We start from the raw sequence: 20,786 nt of genomic DNA on the forward strand, positions 1-20,786 counted from the left end.
TTTACCCTATGGGTTCTTTGCTTATATGACTTGTAGTTTTTAAGGGATTCTTGAGTATGCAAACCAGTTGGCCTCTGCCTCTACATTTGTTTCTTGTGTGGTTCCATGGGCTTTTCCCCTTCTGTTTGTTTGTCTTGTCCTATTTCAATGTATTTTTGTTTTATTATGTTGTATTTTATTTTATTATTATTCCTTAGAAGCCTCACAGAGACTGAGACTGCACCCACAGGGCCTGTATGGGTCTGCACCAAGTCCTCTGCATATATATTATGGCTTCCAGTTTGGGGTTTTTATTGGATTCCTGAATGGGTAAACAGTGGGTCTTTGATTCTTGTATCTTTTCTTGGGCTCTGTTCATCCCTTTTTCCCCACCTTGTCCAACTCCAATATGTTGGTTTTTGTTTTATCTTATTTTATTCTGTTTTATTATTATCCCTGAGAAGCCTGTTTGTTTTGTAATGAAAGACAGAAAGGGGGTGGATCCAGATGGGAGACGAGGTGGGAGGGACCTGGGAGGTGTAGAGGGAGGAGAAACTATAATCAAAATATATTATGTGAGAAAAAAATCTATCTTCAATGAAAGGGAAAAAGAAACATTAGTGGTCATGCCAGGGCAAATGATCTTAAAAGAGAAAGGTAGAAGAAAAATCAAAATAGAAGGCTATTGTTGTCTTTAAAATATTGTCCAGGGAAAACAGTGTCCATCAATTATTTTGCCATTAGAATAGGAGGTTTCTTCATTTTCAAGACTAATTCCAATGAAAAATGATGACGCTTACAATTTATCACCTTGAGAACAACACAGGGAAGATTGGAGACTCTTGATATTTCATTATACACAAGTTGTTTTTCTTTTCTTTCTTTGGTTTGTTCGGTCTTTATTATTCATGTGTATGTGTATTATGTATTGTGTTTATTATGTATAAGTATGTGCCCGCTTATCTGTATGCATACCATAAACATGTAGGCACCCATGGAGGCCAAAAGAGGGTGTCAGATCCCCTGGAAGTAGAGCTACAGGCAGTTGTAAGCTGCCTTACTCTGATGCTAGGGCCCAACCCTGTGTCCTCTGCAAGCGTGGCACAGTTCTTCACAGCCAAGCCATCTCTTCAGCCCCAATGACCAAGTTCTTGCAGATTTTCAAATTCAGGCAAAGATTCTGTCTCAATATTGGCTTAAGTAGATGACACGATAACAGAAAATTCACCCTCTCAGCAACCTGGGGGGAAAAGAAAAGAACTCAAGGTAGAAGCAATGAGAGCAATATAATGATAAAGTAATTAAAATGGTTAGTGACCCTTATTACCTTGTGATGTGGTGGGAATTAGTACCTTCTGAGCAGTGTTTTCTTTATCTTTACAAAAACCCTCAAGGTGTATGTTACATATTATATATACATGAGAAATGTGAATCGTTCAAGGCCACACAGCCAATTAGTTGTAAGGCTTGGCTTCTACTAAATTCTCAGATAAGAAAAAAAAATAATGCTTAGTCAATCCCCTCTTAAAAAGAAAAACCCGAGGAGAGGGAGGGGCAGTATCTTAAGAAGCCATTACAGAAAATGAAGTTAGAAGAACCAGCTATGAATCTATATAAAGAATGACAAAATTAGAAAAGTTGGTTATTTCTCATTTTTCACAGCTCTGGGTAATGATCTTTTTGGGATAGCTTTTAGAAGATTACTGGCTTAACAATTAAGGATGTAAGGTTAATGACATGTGAAAGTCCTGATGAACTGGAAATGTATGTGCTATCGATCAATTGGCTATCACAGCCTTTCCACCAAACTGTGAATTTTATTGATACAGCTCTCATGCAAGTATCTTCTGTGGTCCACAGAAAACCTTGGCTGGGTTTATGCTTAATGCTTCTCTAGTTTCTAAATTCCCTAATTCCCTCTCTTACCATAAGACACTCCTCTCTGCTCTTTATCTCCATCTAATTTAGTTTCTATTCTGATCTTGTAAGCTAAAATAGATGGCAAAAAAAATCATTAAAATAGGAAACAGAAGAGTTCAGTAAGAAAGGAAATTTTGATAGTGAGACATGATTCATAGTAAAGTAAATATATGTATGTGTACATATATATACATACATATGTGTATAATTCTCTCTATATAAATATATATGGGGGGGCTTTATTATGAAAGAAGCAAAACATCCAAAGTGGAAAGAGTTTCCAAAATAACAAGTAATTAAGATAAGACTCCACACCATAAACTCAGGAAAGGAGTTGTTTTGGCGGTAATGGAGATAGAAATCCTAAATATGAAAGTAACTATAAACAGGCTAATGAAAGTGAATGGAATGAGACAAGTTTATTGAACTGACCTTTCTTTTTAACAAAGGACAGTTTGATAAAAAGATGAGAAACCATATGCAGAGTCTGCAAGAGAAATGCATCTTGGGATTAAGGAGATAGCTGGTAAATGCTTGTCATGTAAGCGTGAGGACCGGAGTTCAATCTCCGGCACCCCCATAAGAGCCAGGTGTGACAGTGGGCACTAATAATCTTAGCACCAGGAAGGTAAAGACAGAAGATCCCTGAGGCTCAGCAGCCAGCCAAACTTAGGAGTTCCAAGCCAAAGAGAGATCCTGTCTCAAAGAAGTTGGATGGTATTCCGATGACGATATGTATTCATGAAGATGATAACCAAGTCATTCCTTGGCCTCCACAAGCATGTATACTGGTATGCATATATGTGCTTTCACAGACAAGCAGACACATAAACACACACACACACACACACACACACACACACACACACACACATACACACAAACAAACAAACATATTTTTTTTTAAAAATCTCATGAAATACTAACCAAATAGGGCCTGGCAGGGTCTTCAGTGAATTCCCCAATGTTGACAAGAATATGCAAATGGAAGAGAATAAAAAACTCAGTCCTTAAAAAAAAGCTACTCTATATCCATAATCAGTATATAAAGTTTTCTTAAGTAAAAATGCCATTAATTCTAAAATTAAGTACACTGAAATAGGTTCACAGCCTAGTTCTTATTGTAGACAGCAGTCCGCTTCAAGAAACACTATGATTAAAAAAAAAAAAAATCTGACACATTCATGCCCTCTAGAATGGTACCCACTGAAGGACACTGTTGGGTATGATATGAGGTGGGCAGAAAAATAAGTTGACTAAAATGATGATAAAATCAGGGTTTGGAACAGAAATTCAAAAATGACATATTCCTATTCTATTCATTAATATGTTCTTCTTTTCTCTACACATTGCTCTTGGTAACTAGGCAAAGCATGCAGTTTTTAAACTAGAGAACCTAAAGAGAGAGATGGGTATATTTTAGAATACAATTTTCTGTTGGGTGGATGTTATAATGATACTCTCGTGCACACATCTTTATTGGAGAACACAGATAAGATACTGCCTCCTCTTGAAATGTCCCTACCCCTTGCTCATCTTCTAAGGTCTCTCCTCTCCTTCACCAAACGTTTAAAATCAACTTTAAGTGTTTGTTATTTCCTTTCTTTGTCTATGAAACTATTTTCAAATAAGGGGCTATTTTGGAAAGCAGAAGGTAGATATTAACATAAAGTTACAATTTGAAAGTGTATTGTTTTCTTTGTTTACCTATCTTTCTAAATTCTTAATAATACAAACATATCACTAAACTCAGGCTGTGTGTCCCAGGAGGATACACTTATACGACGGTTGTCTTCTTTCCCCGTGTATTTAGAATAACGTTCTTAATCTTAAACATTATATAAATAGAAGAGATTTAATTAAAAACCCGAAGAAATGTGTTACCGTTAATTGAATTCTCGCTACAGTTACCTTTGCACACCAGTGTTAATAAAACTCCAGTTCAAAGTGGATGAGTTTGGGGAATTGAAATAGCTATTTATTTCCTTACCTGAGATGCCAAGATCATCCTGTCGGGAAAATAAAGAGCCCAATTAGGAGAGTTCTCATTTGTGGCTATTGATCAACTTTACACGAACTGCTAAGATTTCTAAGCAAACAAGAGGTGCAGAGGGCACAGAGCAAGGTCGAGTGAGTGAGAAAGGAAAATCCCTTTTAGCGTCATGAAAGCCTTTTACCTGTGGAGCCAAGGTTCCTGCCCTGGGGAGCTGGGCTCCACTCCGGGCCATCAGCCCGCCCGCCCGCCCTTCCCTCCAAGCCTCTGAACCTCTGTTTGGCACCTCTTGGTATTACCAAGCTATAAATTGCCCGAGAGCTTAGAGACAATCAGGTCAGCACTGCTCTCACAGGGGAAAAGCTTCTTATTTCCGAGCAGAAGGGTTCAGCTAGGAAGAGTGGAGAGAGAGAGAGAGAGAGAGAGAGAGAGAGAGAGAGAGAGAGAGAGAGAGAGAGAGAGAGAGAGAGAGAGAGAGAGAGAGAGAGAGAGAGAGAGAGAGAGAGAGAGAGAGAGAAAGAGAGAGAGAGAGAGGAGAGAGAGAGAGAGAGAGAGAGAAGAGAGAGAGAGAGAGAGAGAGAGAGAGAGAGAGAGAGAGAGAGAGCCCTTTGGTCCTCACTGCGCTGGCAAGGGGTGGAGAGACACGCGGGCGGGGGCGAGCGCAAACACCGGAAGATGGGGAAAGCGTGCCTAACAAGGTCGCACTTGACCCAAGTCTCCAAACTTATTGGTCGCTGCGTGGAAACTCCCCGGGCACACTCCACAGCCTGGCAGCTGTAGCTGGGTGGAGCCGAGCTCCTCCGCCCCACCTATGGGACGGACCTTGCTTACATCCCTGGTCCACCACACCCTTCCAGGACAGTCTCCAGGCATCTAGCTGCACTGACATTATCGGAGCCTGGCTTCCTACCCCAGCCCAGATGGAAGGATGGGACTGCTCTCCCAAAGCAAGAAGAGCTACCTCCGTCTCAGTTGGCCCTGCTTCCCCAACTCCGCCGGGTCAAATGACCAAAGACAAACTTCTGCCTCTCCCGTCCCAGCTCCCACCTTTTCAATCTAGAACTCACACATATCGAAACTCCTAGGGTGCTGTGGCAATCTGGGCATGCTCAGTATCAAGGCAGGTTTTGATTGAAAGTAAAAAAAAAAAAAAAAAAAAAAAAAAAAAAGCTTTGTATTATGCTTGCTTCTTATCCTGTGCATATGGCTTACTGAACAGGTTGTGGGCATTCCCGAGTCTGACCACCGGGTTTAGCAAATGTCCTTTAGTGTTTCTCCTTGGGATCTGGTCCCCTCTTAGTTCACCCCACCCCCGCCACCCTCCTAAACCCCTCTCTCTTCAGGTCCCTGTCCGCTGTGGGGATGGAGAGACACTAACAGAACTGGGCTGGGCTCCGTTGCCTGAGAGGATCCACCTATTATTAGTGCCCTCTGATTGGCTCCTCTGAGCAGCGTACCTTGGTGGGAACCAATCAACAGCTGGGGCTGGGAGATGATGGGCGGCCGCCTCCTCACTGGAGGGATTCCTGGAGAAGCTGCAGTGTGGGGATGCTCTGACCGAGTTCAGCCCCCAGTCTCTTTCCTCCTCCTCCTCCTGCAGCGACCGCATCCGCAGTTAGCAGTGGGCAACTTGAGGGTGTACCCGGGGCAAGCCCCCAGGGTCCTGCTCATCCGACAGGGGGCTCAGCGCCCCGAAGGGGTGTGTGCAGGGTGGGGGCGGCCAGCTGGGACCAGCTGGTGGCCCTAGAAAACCTCCCCCACACCCACACCCACACACCCCTTTTGTGTGTTGCAGGCTGCCCCTCTGAGAGCGGAGGCAGCGAGAGAGTACTCGTGTTGCCTCGCACCCGGTCCGCGGTGAGAGCAGTGAGGACCAAGACCCGCACCACCTCCCGCTCCTCGCTCCAGGTAAGGCAACCCGACTGGCAGCGTGGCCACCTCGGTGATACCTCTGAGCTTGAATCTGTCGAAAAGACCTAGGTACACTTGGGTTGTGGCGGTGGGAGACCTAGGGAGGGGATTCCCCGGTAAGCCTATTGTGAGAAATGCGAGACCACAAGTGCATCTCCTGGAAAAGCACTTTGCACTGGGCTGATGATTCAGAACCAGGAGTTGATGTTGGGCATCCCCCATCTTCTTGTTTCTTCCATTCTCTCCTCTGTCCTCCAATCCCCAGCACCACCCCCCCTCCTCTCCTTCCTCCCATTCTAAGCCAGCACAGGGGTTCTTTCTCTGGGAAGATTGTCTTTCTTACAGGGAAGAAGGGCAGTGAGGAAGAAAGATTTCTTTCTGTTGGAGGGCAGGGTAGAATGCAACCCCTGTGAAAACAGGAGTCCAGGAAGCGATGAGACCGCACAGGGAATTACACTGAATGAGAGTCGACAAGGAGCCCAGCTCCTGCTCTCAGAAAGGAAGTGTCAAGTTTGACTCCATCACCTCCTTGCAAGAGGCTACAAATGGAACAAAAATAAACCAACACTCCAGCCCACTTTCAACTGCTTAATTGCTGCTGCTTCCCTGCGCCAGCTAACTGACTCTTCTTGTTTGCATCTGCCCTATGGGGCTGACAGTTTGGGATTGCACATCAGTGTCGCTGTCTCTACTTTGAGGGCTTCTTGAGTTTATAAAATGAAAACTGGATCATTACTCTCCTGGGGTTCCTCCATGCAGCCTTCATAGTGGGATGCAAAAAAAAAAAAAATGGGAAGTTTTTTAAACATTCGCAAGTGACACCAGCATTATCAGGAGGCTTGGGTTTTACTTTGAGATTGCTAAGCTGGTTAGCTTTTGTGTACGTGTTGATGTTCACTTCCCCAACATTAACCCTCTGGTGAAACACAGGAAGTTTAAGTAGCTTTGGTGGTAAAGCTACTTTTGTGTGGCGTTTAATTCCATTTTGTTTTAGCCTTTCTAGGTTCCATTTGCATGCTACCATCGGGATATTGAATTCATGTCTTGACACACTTTCTTTTAACATGACAACATTCAATGGATATAAAGTGATGTTTCTTCAGTTTCCAGGCAGCTTTCAAAAGGTAGATGTAGGTTTAGTTGACAGAATCCTCTTGGACTAGAAGAAAGTTTAGGAAGTAATGGAAGGAAGGTAGTCTCAATTTTAAGAGGTCTTAAGAGGGAAAACAATTCTCTTCTCACATCTTGTTAAAGGAAAGGCGACTTCTTCATAACTGTCAGAATAACAGGTCAAGCACATCTTGCTTGTTAGGCGGAGTCTTGACAGTAGCTTCTCTAATTCCATCATCTCTGGTCTAAGCTTTGTTTTCCTACTATTCCTCAGAGACTGATAAGCGATTACTGTCAGCTGGGAGGGGGTGAAGAGAAATATCCAGTTAAGTGTAACGGGAAAGCACTGCAAAGCGGGTCCTGCATGAGCAGAGAGAAGTCAGCAGATGCTCGTACCAAGATAAATCATTTTTATCAGGAGAAATGCCAAGTCGTAGTTTTTTCTAGATGTCCATTAGAGATAAGTAGAAATCTTCCTTAACTCTATCTCACCTTCCACACCAGCCGGGGGACCCTAGGAACTCTTCTTCAATTACATACCTTTCATATGTAAGTTTCTACACAAACTTAGAAAAGAGCTGAGTTCACATGCTATCGGTGATATTGATTTGTATATTGATTAATATTAATATTGTACATTATTTTCAAAACCATTTTCCACTCTAGGCAATTATCTCCCCTACCTAAGCAGACTTCACACACATATTCATGTACACACACACACACACACACCATACACATACCACACATACACACTCACACATATGCACACAAGACTATTTTCCCTAAAGCTTTAATGTCTAAATGACTTCTAAAAACATACTGTCTCTGCTGAAATATGTCACTTTTCAGAGGTGACACTTTCTGGTTACAAGGACAAAAGGGTAACCACTTAATTACCTCATGTGTGTGTACAACTGAATTAACAAGTTTAGACATGAGAAGACATATAAAAAGAAAGGACTAGTTTCCATGTGGAAAAAATAAGGCTCTGTTTGCTTGTTTTTCCACTGTGTTGGGGAAATGTGAAAGTTTGGACTTGGTTTGTGACATTTATTTACGTGACTCTCTAAAATATTAATTATAGCACTAGCATGTGGAGAGATGCTTATGAATGTGGGGTTTTTTCATATGCTGAAAAATTGAGCCTTTATGTACATCTAGTCATATCTCATTGTAACATGTAATGCGCAGATTGGAGACTTTAAATGATACAGAAAATTTATGCTCTCAATTTCATACCGTCTTCATTTTTCACCCTTTAAGATGATGTTTTGGTAAGTCTTAGTAATGCTACAGAGTGGATTTGATCATTGTAATTGAAAATGTCTTTATCAGCGCTGAAGATTTCAACTACAGAAGGGGAATCCTAAAGTACTGAAGTATCACATAATAAAGAGTTATCAATATTAGTTGTGAGCTCTGTGTCTTGATAAAAGGTGTTTGCTAGTCTAGCTGATTAAATTATTGGGTGGCTCTGATCTGGTGGTTCAAGACATGCTATTTACTCTCTAAGACAGGCATATTAGACTTGTTGCTAATGAAAATAAAACTAGAAGAGGGTAGCTTGTCTTAATTATGTTTGCAAAATGAGCTGTAAGACTAGTTAAAAAAATGAGTGCCTTAGAAATCTGAAAGTTAATTTGAAATTCCTGCTAGTGTAGTAACACATTGAAATAATAACAATTCATCTCTTTATATGTCAGTGTATCAAATCAATTTAGAGTGTATCCCCAAAACAGATTCTTAGAGCCATCTAAAGGGAAAAACAAATTCGATTTCAGGAGACAATTTATATGGCTGTCAAACTCTTCTGATTCTTGTTCTTTCCAATGTATGCACTACCTGGGAAGGGTTATTGTTCATTGTAATTTCTAACAAGATATTTATCTTCCTAATGCTAATGATGACTTGGTTTGGGGATAAAAAAAACAAAATAAGACAATTTGATTATATAATAGAGAATTTTATCTAATATTATGGGTAACCAGATGAAACATAGACTTTTTGCCAAAGTATATAATGTAGTTATAAGTCTTACAAGCATTTTGCAAAAATGTAATGGATTTTTGTTTCAATATCTTATCCACTTGTAGTTTAAAATGTTTAATATTTATTAGTCATAAATGGATCTGCACTGAAAGCTTAATAGATATGAGATGATTCCTAGTTGAATTTATTTTCATTAAAATTAGTCAAATCTATTTATGCAGGGGTAAAACAAATGAGTATAAATACCTAATTTTAATTTGGATTCAAATATATTCTTTTTCATGCACAGACATATATTCTAAAATTATGTAACACTTTAAAAACAGGTGAGAATTTAATGGGCAGTAGGCTATAGTGTGTTGAAACTCGGAGGGTACTCACTTACCATGTACCAGCCGAAAAAAAGATAACAACAACATGTTAGGGATGCTTGAGTGAGTCTTTTGGTAGAAAGACAAGGAATACCTAGAGACAAAATTAGTGTGAGTCAAGAGCATTGCTTTTACTGGCAGATTCTTCCTCAGGTTGGGGAAGAAGAAATGGAATGACTCCTCAGTATGAGAAGGTATTCCTCTATGCACATTTAGCAAAAGTTGAAATCATCACGTTGTTTAATTTTGGATATGATCAATGATGAAGTCCGTAGGGCTTTTAGCAGCTGTTTCAGTCACCATTTATTTACATTTAGGTAAACTTGTTCATCCAGTTTGATAATTTTATGTAATCGATGGCATGATTATCATGTCTTCTTTGAACAGGGAATCTTCACATCTAATTCTTCAAGGAATGATCTGTGGTTTTCATTCTGCTTCATAAACTTAATCCAAACCTTTTCATTTAACGTGTGCATTTTCCTCCAGAGAATTTTAATATTTCCGAGCAGAGAGGAAACAGCAATTTTCTTTTAGTCTCTCAGAGAGGTCTGAGGCACTACTTTCATTAGCAATGAAGTAAACAATGATAGTCTGGCACGTGAATAGAACCCTACTCCAATGTATGTATTGGCAGTGGGAACATAAAGTTCTTTCAAATTATGAAGGTCTGATATCATAATTCAGAAAATGTCCTTTTCTATCTATATAAACAAAATGTTGACTTTGGCTGCTTTAATAAAAAATGAAAACTCTTCCTTTAAAGCAGGGTCATCCGCCACTGTAAGATGATGTTGTTTTAGACTGCACTCATAGGTACCCTGGAACCCATGCAGCCTGGCTGCATGTTGAACCTGAAAGTGTACAAGAAAATAAATTGCTGTGTTACAGAAATAGTAACCACTGAAAATGTTGTTTGTGAATTTTTAAATATAATCTTCAAAACCCATTGCAAAGGAAACTTTATAAATGACATTCAGTTTTTATTCATTTGGAAACAATACTGAAGATAGTTATGAAAGGCTATCAAAAGTAATTTATAATTTTTTTAAAAAAGCACATTTTTGGTACTGTTACGAGTTTCTGGCCATGCCCCTGAGAAATAAAAGCTCACAAAGAACAGCAATTTCTGTAATTTTCTATTTAATTTTTATCTCAAGTTCAAATTGTGTAAATTAATTCCAATTCTCTTTGATTTTGTTTTGTCTCTCCAAATACACTTAGTGCTTAGAAAAGGTGTTGGCTCGCTGGTTATGGTATGAAGAGCAAAGGAAGCGTGCTGGCCATTTCTGTAAGTGCTTTGACTACAGACAGAATGTTTGTTGTTCTGATGGTGTACATAGGGAGGCACTATGTTAAAAGGGGTCTCCAGAAAATTATGACACTTGTGAAGATAAAAAAAAATACCGCCTAGTTCTTAACTGTTTGTACTAAATGAGAGATGGAGGAATTTTACATGCAGTGAGAATGGCCTTTAAGTCAGCATCAGAATCAGGTCAAATTGTTGGCTGAAGATGTAATTTAGTAACTTTCTTAGCAGACCCATCACACAACATTCCATAGCATGCACTAGGTTACGAGCATGCTACTGAAACCACAAATGATGCACATGAAACACATAGCTAAGTGCCTCAGTCAGGAATTAATTCTTCATGGAAATATCTGATGGATCCCATCCAGGTTTGTATAGAAATGGCCATCCGGTGTCTTTGTGAAGGTATTGCTCTTATTTTTGAAATGTACCTTCATGAATGTTTCCAACATGCCTAGTATTCATATAATTAATTTTACCAATGGATATTATATAAGGGAAACTAGTTGTATATTATTCTCTGTGAGAACTATGTGATTTATTTTCCCACTTAAACAATCCAGCTACTTAATCAAGGATAAAATGTGCACACATACTCAAAGGCAAATATAATTGAAGATTTTGAAATGTCAAACATACTTTCCCTGAATTGCTTAAATGAGAACTACTGTCTTTGTGTTTTGTCTTCCCCTCCCTGACCATAGCCATCATTTCAGTTGTGTGGGAACAGAGAGAAGAGCAGACATACCCACTTCAGTTCTCTGGTGAATTTCCTGGTGCCCCTGCAGGTTGCCGCATCCTGTTTTGCCCGTGGCTCATTTCTTCCTTACCTATGATCCCATGCCTACCCTAGATAGGAAGCAGGTAATTGGATTTACTAATTGCTACTTTGAGATTCCTTCATCAACAAGAAGGCAAACGCACATGGAAATATTCTGAACAGGCACAGCTGTACGAAACTCATATTAACCCTTTGATGCATGGTACAGACACTTAAGTAAAATTTAAGGCCATTTATAAAACAACTTCTCCAGGAATTTCTTTCAATTCCTCACAGGTTATGTAAGCCAAGGTCAAGGCTATTAAACCAGGAGTTGCTAGAGCAATTTTACTTAACATCTGAGGATAAGACTGAAATGCCTATAAATAAGGAGTTCCAAGTTAGGCATGGTGGTAGACACTTGCAACCCAGGAACTAGGAAAGTTGAGGCAAGGGGATCAGGAGACCAAGGCCATTCTCAGCTAAATAGGCTAGCCTGGGCTACAGGAGACCCTCTACCAAACCACACCCCTACCCCAGAAAAGACTTCCAAAACAAACCTTTTGGAATCCAAATGTGTTCAAGATTAAGACCTTTAAAATGGTAACATATTTAACCCTCTTTAGCAAAAGATACTTGAGATTATATTTGTTCTTCCGGATGTTTAGGGTCTATGTTGAAGCAGCAGCACATACAACAAGATGGTTTTGAGGATGCATCCTTAATAAGGCATTTTCAAACAAAGCTGCACATGCATTTACTTCACAGGTTACCAGCAGCCATGCAGCAGGGCACAGCCACTGAGACTGGCATTAGGAATTGTTTGCTGATAAAAGAGCCAACTGAGCATCCAGTTCTGGTGTACTGGCGTCCAGTAGTCTATACAGTGAAGTTGGTGATGGGACGCCATTTACTGCTATGATGAACGGAAACTGCATAGCTGCCTATCTTTGAGAAAAAGAAAAAAAAAATAGAATAAAATCCAGAAACGCTCTTTAGACAAATGGTTTACTGTCCTCTGAAGCTAGAAGAAGTGGGATAGCAGGGTATTCAGGCACAGTGGGGCAGCTCTAGATTTTAGATCTTGAGTTAGCAACGTTCTTAAGAAGCCAAGTTGACACAGTTTCCTAGTAGCAAGGCTGGGTCGCAAAGCACTGAAATCTCTTCCTGATGTGCAGTGTATGCCAGATCCTGGCTTACCAAGCTGGCTTCCTGCCTAATCCCTAGCATTTTCATCAGATTTGAGAAATGAATAAAGCCAGACACTGGGCATTAGAATATATTTCTAGAACATCTAGGACCTCTGCTATAAATAGAGTTGCCTCACCATGCTACTTTAACAAATATTAAGAATACAAGGCCATGGATGTTAGATTTTTAAAAGTATGTACACCTAAACAGGACTGCTGTGCACATAAAAGTGATGATGTTTCAACTCTGTGTGTAGATGTGTGTGCCACAAGGTTAGGTTTCCACATTCCATAAAAAAAAAATAGCCCTCTTTTAAGGGCTTTTTTAAAAAAATGTTAAATTTTTAAAGTTAAATTAAAGCCTACATGTTCCTAAACCCAAACTACATTGCTTATTTCAAATTGTTTTTATGTATGTCCTTCCAGCTTATGATAATTCTTTTCCCAAGGAGTCATAGAGACTTTTTGAGCAACTCCTAGATAACACAAAATGAATATTGATGGTAGGAGAGAACTAAATCCTCCAGGAACAAGGAGAAGAGATGAGTTCTTCTGTGGCTTTGAGATTCTTCCATCTTGTATAGATTGATCACAGAGCAACCATCTTATTTCTCTTGACTCCTGACTTTTACACCTGTACTTAGGCACTGAAGCATTTTGCTGCTGACTGCATGAGCAGAAATAAATTATTTCAGTTTTCTGGCTGTGACAATACTCCAGGAATTCTCTGCAGTTTCTTCCTTCCTGTGTGTCTACCCCCTCTTTCAATATTCCCCTTCCTACTCAGCCCTTTTTGCTGCCCACCCCCGACTTTTTAAATTTTTTTTAAATTTTCTTCTCTCCTCACCTTTCTCTCTTTTTGATATCTTCACACAACTTTTCCTATAAATGCAGTGACAGGAGGCTCCTTAGTCTTAACTCTGTTGACACATCTTTTACCAGCTTGGGTTCAGTTTATTTTCTACAACCAAGACATCTAACTCCTACTGTGTATACATTAGCTTCACAAAACATGCATACAGATGAGTACAGGCGCAAGATCTTAATATGTTTACCTAATTAACATGCTTAATGGAATATGCCATGACTTCAATGATGTTAAGAATGTGCGTGTTCAGGCCTCTTGTGTGACTGATTGCAGAGAAAAATGGATAATTATGCTTTAAAACCAAAAGTGAGAAGCTAGCATGGAATGCACCCTACCTTTGGTAGTGTGTTGCTGTTGCCTTGATTAGTACGTGGTTCTGTATTGTGGAAATATTTGTGTTGCAGTATTTAATCTTTACAGTAGGTTTTTCCATTGTGCAGATGCAATGAAGAAGACTCAGGCGCTAAGTTAGGTGGCTGCAGTTACATACTTAGCATGGTTTTTTGTTTGTTTTGCTTGTTGATGTATGGTGCCTTGGTACTTAATAATGAGAATCCCATGTTTCATAATCATCTCCAGACAAAAGACTTAGTTTGCTCTTGCTTATCAGAAACAAACAAACAAAATCTATCATCATCACTGAAAATTAAAGTCTGTGCCTCATTGAAAAGATAAGGAAGTTTTAATATTCTGTTATTTCAACAATGCTAATTTTGAGGGGATTAAGTTTGTCTTTTAAAGTTAATCAAGGGCACTTTCTTAGTCTATGATTAAATAAAAAAAACTCAAAGCCTATGCAACTACCTCAGTTTTCTTTTAGTTACCACTGTATTACTATGATGTCAGATTAATCATCTTTTTCCTCCTTCTTTCAAAACTCTGTAGTTCTAAAGTATCAGGTAGGACTCAGAGACTTGTGATTGGAATAATAGGATATTGTTTATATTATTAGTAGGGTATTACTTATATTATTAATAATTTAGCTGTGCCATGGCTTCCTGAAGCCCCGCCCCTCCTTTTCTGTCCTTGGCACTCATTGATACGGTTTCTCACTGTTCCTCAATTAACACTAATGGAAGCTATTGAAGCTGTGTGATGCTAGTCTTACCTTACCTCGCCTTGCGTTGCTGTGTTCCTATTCCTATTTTACCCCCAAGAGAACATGTTCAAACCCTAAGTGTAATTTATCCACTGTGTGTAGTCTCTCTACTGGCAGCTTCTATGTTCAGGAGGAAACATTAGTACTCATGAGCATTGGGATATGAATTAATATCATTGGCTCCATGGTTACTCTTAAATAAGGAAATGAGAATTTTCATTGAGAATGGGTGATAGAAATAATGGACTCTTGGATGAAGAAAACCTCACCATATTCTTATTTCTCCCTACATATCAGGTACTTTCCCACATGGTTTGAATTCTGAATCTTATTTAATATCACTGATATTATTGATAATACATCCATATCTTTTGATTAGAAAACTATGGAAAAGCCCATTTAAGTAACTTGCCCAGGGTCATAGGATGCAGTTTGGCATTGGATAAAATCCAAGCCATCTGTTCACAGAGGCAATATTTATCTATAAGCTTCATATTATCCTTGAACTTATAAATGGAAGATGATGAAAGAATAGATAGACGGTGACCCATACTGGCTAACAATACAGATAGAAAAGTCAAAGGCTAACTTTTTTACCCCAAAATTTGCATCAATTTGACCGTTGTGTCACTGAGATAAAAGCATGAAACATAAGGCTTTGACATAACAAAATTTAAAGGGATATATTACTGCTAAATATTTATTCAGAAATAGAAATGTGACAATGTTACTACTTGTCTAGTACTTGGTGGTATGTAACATATCAAACTACAATGTTATGTCTTCAGTAAGTACAATGATGTGACAGTTGTATGACAAGTGCTGTTTGGACGTTGGGAATATAGAAGTAAACATTGTGGACAAGTATTCTATTTTTATGAAGTTTACATTTTAGGAGAAAAGACAGAAAATTAATAACAACAACAAAACAGAACTTCAGTAGCTTCACATAGTAGTAAACAACAGGAACCCACCCAGGAGGCTAATAAATCAAACAACTATAGTTGGGAGTATGAGAAAACAAAGATATAGAAGTTGAGATGGAAAAGGAAAAGGATCCAGCCCCATGAATGTCAGGCAAAGGCATTGTTGTCAAAGGAAAAGACAGTGCAAATGTGAGTGGAACCAGCTCTCAATACTTAAATATCCAGTACTGCTTCAGTGAGTTTTAATCTGCCTTAATATTCTAATTAAAAGCATTCTGCGAACGATAAGAAATATCCATTGTTCTAATCATAGATGATCTCACCATGTTCTAAATTTATGGGACTTGTTTCTGTATATTTCCTTGATTTGTATATGTGCTGGAGTGGCTTCAGAGTTATAAGTATGGAGCATGAAGTGAGTGGAAACTATTTCTGTATACTCTACACAGACTCAAATCCACTCTTGAATGTTTTATAGAAGGATATTTTTATTCTCCGTTATTATGTGTTGGAATATACTCCGTATACACGTTCCCAATTTCTTTTGTTAAGTCTTAGTAACTTTTCTCCTTTTCCATAATTTATGAGAGAATGAAGTACATGCTTTCACCCAATTTTATTATTTTTATGGATTTAAGTGAATGCGATAGGTTTTTTTTATCACAGTAATGACTTTTCTCAATGTAATTTCCTCTTGAGTATATTTTTTATTACAGCCTACACAACTCTAATTTAGATTTTGAGACAAAAGTAAATAAATATGGAGAACATAATGAAACAAATCATTTTGTGTCGATTATCATTTAGACAACACAGATCTTGAAACATTAACCGGAAATTATTTTGCCTTTATCTTGTTTCATATCCTGGTTTCAAGAAGATAATAACCCAAGCCTGCCTGGGTCACTCTGTGATAGTCAAGCAGGTGTTCACAAATGCCCATTGTCCTGTGCAAAACCACACCGCCACTTCATCTGCTGCAGCAGTTATTAAGTGATAATTAAAGCATCAGTCTTAAGTGGCCCACTTTTGTCCTTCCCTAAGATTCTTTATAAGCTTAACACTAACAAGGTATTTTTAAAATGGAGTTATGTTTGCTAAGCTAAGCAGGTTGGTCTGCAATTGACAGGGATATATATATATATATATATATATATATATATATATATATATATTCCTTGTCAGTAAATTAAAGAGCCTTGTGTTCTTTTTTTTTCTGTTATACATGCATGTGTATTCAAATTTTGAGTTTTAGTTCATATGAAACCAACGTGAGTTTTACATGATTTTTCAATATTTTTATCACTTTGATTCTTAATTCCCAAGAAGACAATAAGGAAACCTTTGAAAATTTAATTACTGAATCTATTAGTGATATTTTGTAACATTTTTACTGACATTTAAACTTACTACACAATCAAATGGACACATAAAAATAAGAACAAATATCCTAAGAAGTATTTCTGCTTCAACAGTCTCACACCAGATATTTCATTTTTTTACCTAGTTCATTTAAAAAAAATTACTGGTCACTACCAACTAAGATGACACTACAACACACAAAAACCTTTAGGAATTTTTTTTTAAAGATTTGTTTGTTTTTTATGTGTATGTGTGCTTGAATACACACACACACACACACACACACACACACACACACACACACATACACACACACACACACACACCCCTTATGGGTGCAGGTGCCCTTGAAGGTCAGAAGAGGGCATCAGATTACCTGGAACTGGTGTTACTGGCTGTTGTGAGTCTCCTGATATCAATGCTGGGAACCGAACCTGGGTCCTTATCAAACATGGGAAGTGCTGTTACACACTGAGCCATACTTGCAGCCCCACAAACTAAGACTATTTAAGACTATTGTATTTTTTCAATGAATAGCAATGCATTTAAGAGATCTTCATCATATGGCTACAGTGTAAAAGGTAGGAATTGCCAGTGTCAATATATTTTAATATATTAACTATAAATGTATAAAATGTAATGAGCGCTTTGTTGAAATTATGCTATTTTGCAATATTCATATGTTGGTAATTTTTGTGAATTTTCACATTTATGTTTTTCTTTCTAATGTCCACAGACCATCTGGCACCACTGTCTATTATTCAGTGGCATGTTGTTCTGCTGCATATGAGAAATTCAGTTGATAGTGTTCATGTTGCCTTTTGTTTGAACAAGGTCAATACCTCGAACTCCTGTTTACAATTATGGATAAACTTCCTTGTAGAATAGAGACAGTTTACACACACTAACTGATTCTCTGCCTAACACACTGACTGGAAAATTTGTCTATGAAACAGTGAAGACTGAGCAAAACATTTAGAATTTTAAACATTAATGGAAATAGTTAACATGGTCTACAAGGCCCCTTATGACTTATTGGCCTAGAATCTCTACATTATTTATTACTCTAAAGACTTCTCTGCTGTTCACTCTCTGTGAACATTTTCCATCCCACACTTTATCTACTTTATATGGCACCCATCATGTATCATTTAGTTTAAATTTATATTCCTCAAATAAAATTTCCTATCCTGTGTCTTTAGTTCAGAGTTTATGTTATGTGCTTGATTTTTTCTAGCATTACATTTATCTATTTTTTATAATTATCATTTTATATGACCATCTACTTGTTAGTCAATAAGCCCAGTAGGGTTAGAGAGTTAGAGAGTTTATCTTCCTAGATAGATAAAGAGTACTTGGACTTGGACTTGGATACACACTATTAATCCTTATGATATCTTTTTTTTTTTTTTTTTTTTTTTTTTTTCCCGAGACAGGGTTTCTCTGTGTAGCTTTGCGCCTTTCCTGAATCTCGCTCCGTAGACCAGGCTGGCCTTGAACTCACAGAGATCCACCTGGCTCTGCCTCCTGAGTGCTGGGATTAAAGGTGTGCGCCACCACTGCCTGGCTTTTTTTTTTTTAATGATATCTCATTGAACAGAAAAAGGATCCGTCTTCTATAGTAGGCACACAAACTAGGCAGTGTCTAATTTTGTCTAAGATAAACCTGATTCTTTCATTGGTCATTATAGTGTGGGAGAGAGAGAGAGATTACTGTGACCTAAGATGACATAAAAACCACACAAGCAGAGCTCAGTAATTATCTTCAAAGGAAGTGAGAGACAGGGCAGGGGAGGAAGCTGAGGAGAGAGAACAAACAAAAAATTCTACCTGTGGATGCATCTCTACCCTGAGACAATTTCAAAGCAATTTCTCTTCCACCCAAACTAGATCCATCCCTCCAGCATGCACTTCGGTCATAAAAGCTGTTTCTGATCTCTTTAAGAAAATTTTACCTCCCATTAATTTCCCATAGCATTCTGTATTTTTAGGGCTCTTTTATTTTGTCATTATGTATTTATGTATCACACACTATGAGAGACCATTAGAAACAGAAACTATAAGATATGAGGGGCCATTTATGTCCCCTGTTGTCTTCTTCAATGCCAGCCATAATACTTGGCTTATTAATAGTTGTTTAAGGTATGTTTGCTATCGTGTACCCCAATAAAACTTGCCTGAGGATCAAAGGACAGAGCCAGCCACTCACTAGATTAGACATGGAGGCCAAACAGTGGTGGCACACACCCTTAATCCTATCACTCTGGAGGCAGAGATCCCTCTGGATCTCTGAGTTCAAGGAAACAGAGCCAGGCAGAGGCAACACACACCTTTAATCACAGGAAGTGACAGCAGGGTGGAGAAAGGTATATAAGGTGTGAGGAAACAGGAACTAAAGCAGTTCAGCTGAGACCCTTTTGGGTGAGGACTCGGAGGCTTTCAGTCTAAAGAAACAGGATTGGCTGAGGAGTTGCCGAGGTCAGGTTGGCTGTGGCTGCTCTGCTTCTCTGATCTTTCAGCTTTCACCCAATATCTGGCTCTTGTTTTTTTTATTATAAGACCTTTTAAGATTTGTGCTACACTACTATGACATCTGTAGCTAATTAAATTGTATGTGAGCATTGGCAAAAAAATAAATAAATAAAGTATGTTTGCTGGAGGTCATTCCCTAGAACTTACTCACCCTCACACATCCACATGCACACACACACACACACACACACACACACACACACACACACACATCAACTAAGTAAATGTAATAAAATATTTTAAAATAAAAAAAATTGTCAGGGAGTGTATGGAGATATAGCTCAGTTGATCAAATGTCTGCCTACCATTCTCATGACCCTGGATTTGGTCCTAGTACTGAATATACTAGATGTGGTAATGCATGCCTGGATCCGTAGTACACCCAAGGTAGATACAGGAGAATCAGTTCATGGTTGTCCTCAGCTACATGAGCAGTTCACGACCTGTGTGTCCTAGGTACTTTAATCTCATAAAAATGACATTTGTTGAATGGATGAGAGTATGTATCAAAGCATGTAGACTATGTGTACTTTGAATCAGTGCCTTTTCTGTTCCCTACTCTTTAGACAATAGATTCCATCTATGGTGAATAGAGAAAAGAAAATACATAGTTAGACATGGTTGAGGTAATATAACCTATGCATTGTTAAAATACATTTTCGAGCATTTCACAATGACTCTGTTATACTTCAATAAAAGTTCAAGATCGGTATGGATACAACTACTATAGGTAATCACATAGATTGTAATTTTAGACCTGTAAGGCGACTCTATATTTTTAGCTGAGCCTGGAGACACATGACTGTAATTTCAGGGACTTGAGAAGCTGAGGGAGGAAGCTCCCAATATGAAGGTCTACCCACGAAGCTTTGAGTGAGACCCTGTTTCAGAAAAGGAAATTTCACAAAAAGATGTTAGATGTATAGCTTATTGGCAGAGCACTGGCCCAGCACACATAAGGTCCTGGGTTCAATTCCAAGTGCTACAAAGGAAACAAATAAACATCAGCCAGTTCTCACATTTCCTCTAGAAATGTCAAGGGTTGGCAAATATTGTGTGGTAGATGCTTTTGTGCAGACTCTGAAACCTTTTTATATTTTTGGAAATCCCAAGTATGATTTAAGTCTGAAAATGTTGACTCCTTAGCTGATTTTAAAGATGTTACAGATCCATATCTAATAGATGAGGAGACTAATTTTAGTTGAAGGAAATTTGAAGTAGAATGTAGAGAAATGATCTACATAAATGCTGCTACATTTTTGACTTAGGATTCTTCCCCAATTATTTTGATAACATGTATTCTCTCAAAATCATAGCATCACAGTTTTTTTCCCTGTTTGTTTCTTTTCTTTGTAATGGGAACAGTCTGTGATCTTACATTCTCTAGGTGTGAAAACACATCTTCAAAATCTATCTGAAAAAAAAAAAACAGATCTTCTAGATAAAGATAAAATTGTGAAA

At 38.5% G+C, this 20,786-nt stretch overlaps 1 protein-coding gene across 2 annotated transcripts in view; it reads left to right on the forward strand.

The window, feature by feature from the left end:
- The first annotated feature begins 5,403 nt into the window (after nucleotides 1–5,403).
- Nucleotides 5,404–20,786, forward strand: part of Syt1 (synaptotagmin 1) — a 505,793-nt gene continuing 490,410 nt past the window's right edge. For both annotated transcript variants that reach the window (XM_028873036.2, XM_028873038.1), the window contains exon 1: nucleotides 5,404–5,800. The gene's annotated coding sequence lies outside the window, so the exon portion shown is untranslated. The remainder of the gene's footprint in view (nucleotides 5,801–20,786) is intronic.

This window comes from Peromyscus leucopus, chromosome 18, assembly GCF_004664715.2.
Source record: "Peromyscus leucopus breed LL Stock chromosome 18, UCI_PerLeu_2.1, whole genome shotgun sequence".
In the NCBI taxonomy this organism is placed as follows: Eukaryota; Metazoa; Chordata; class Mammalia; order Rodentia; family Cricetidae; genus Peromyscus; species Peromyscus leucopus.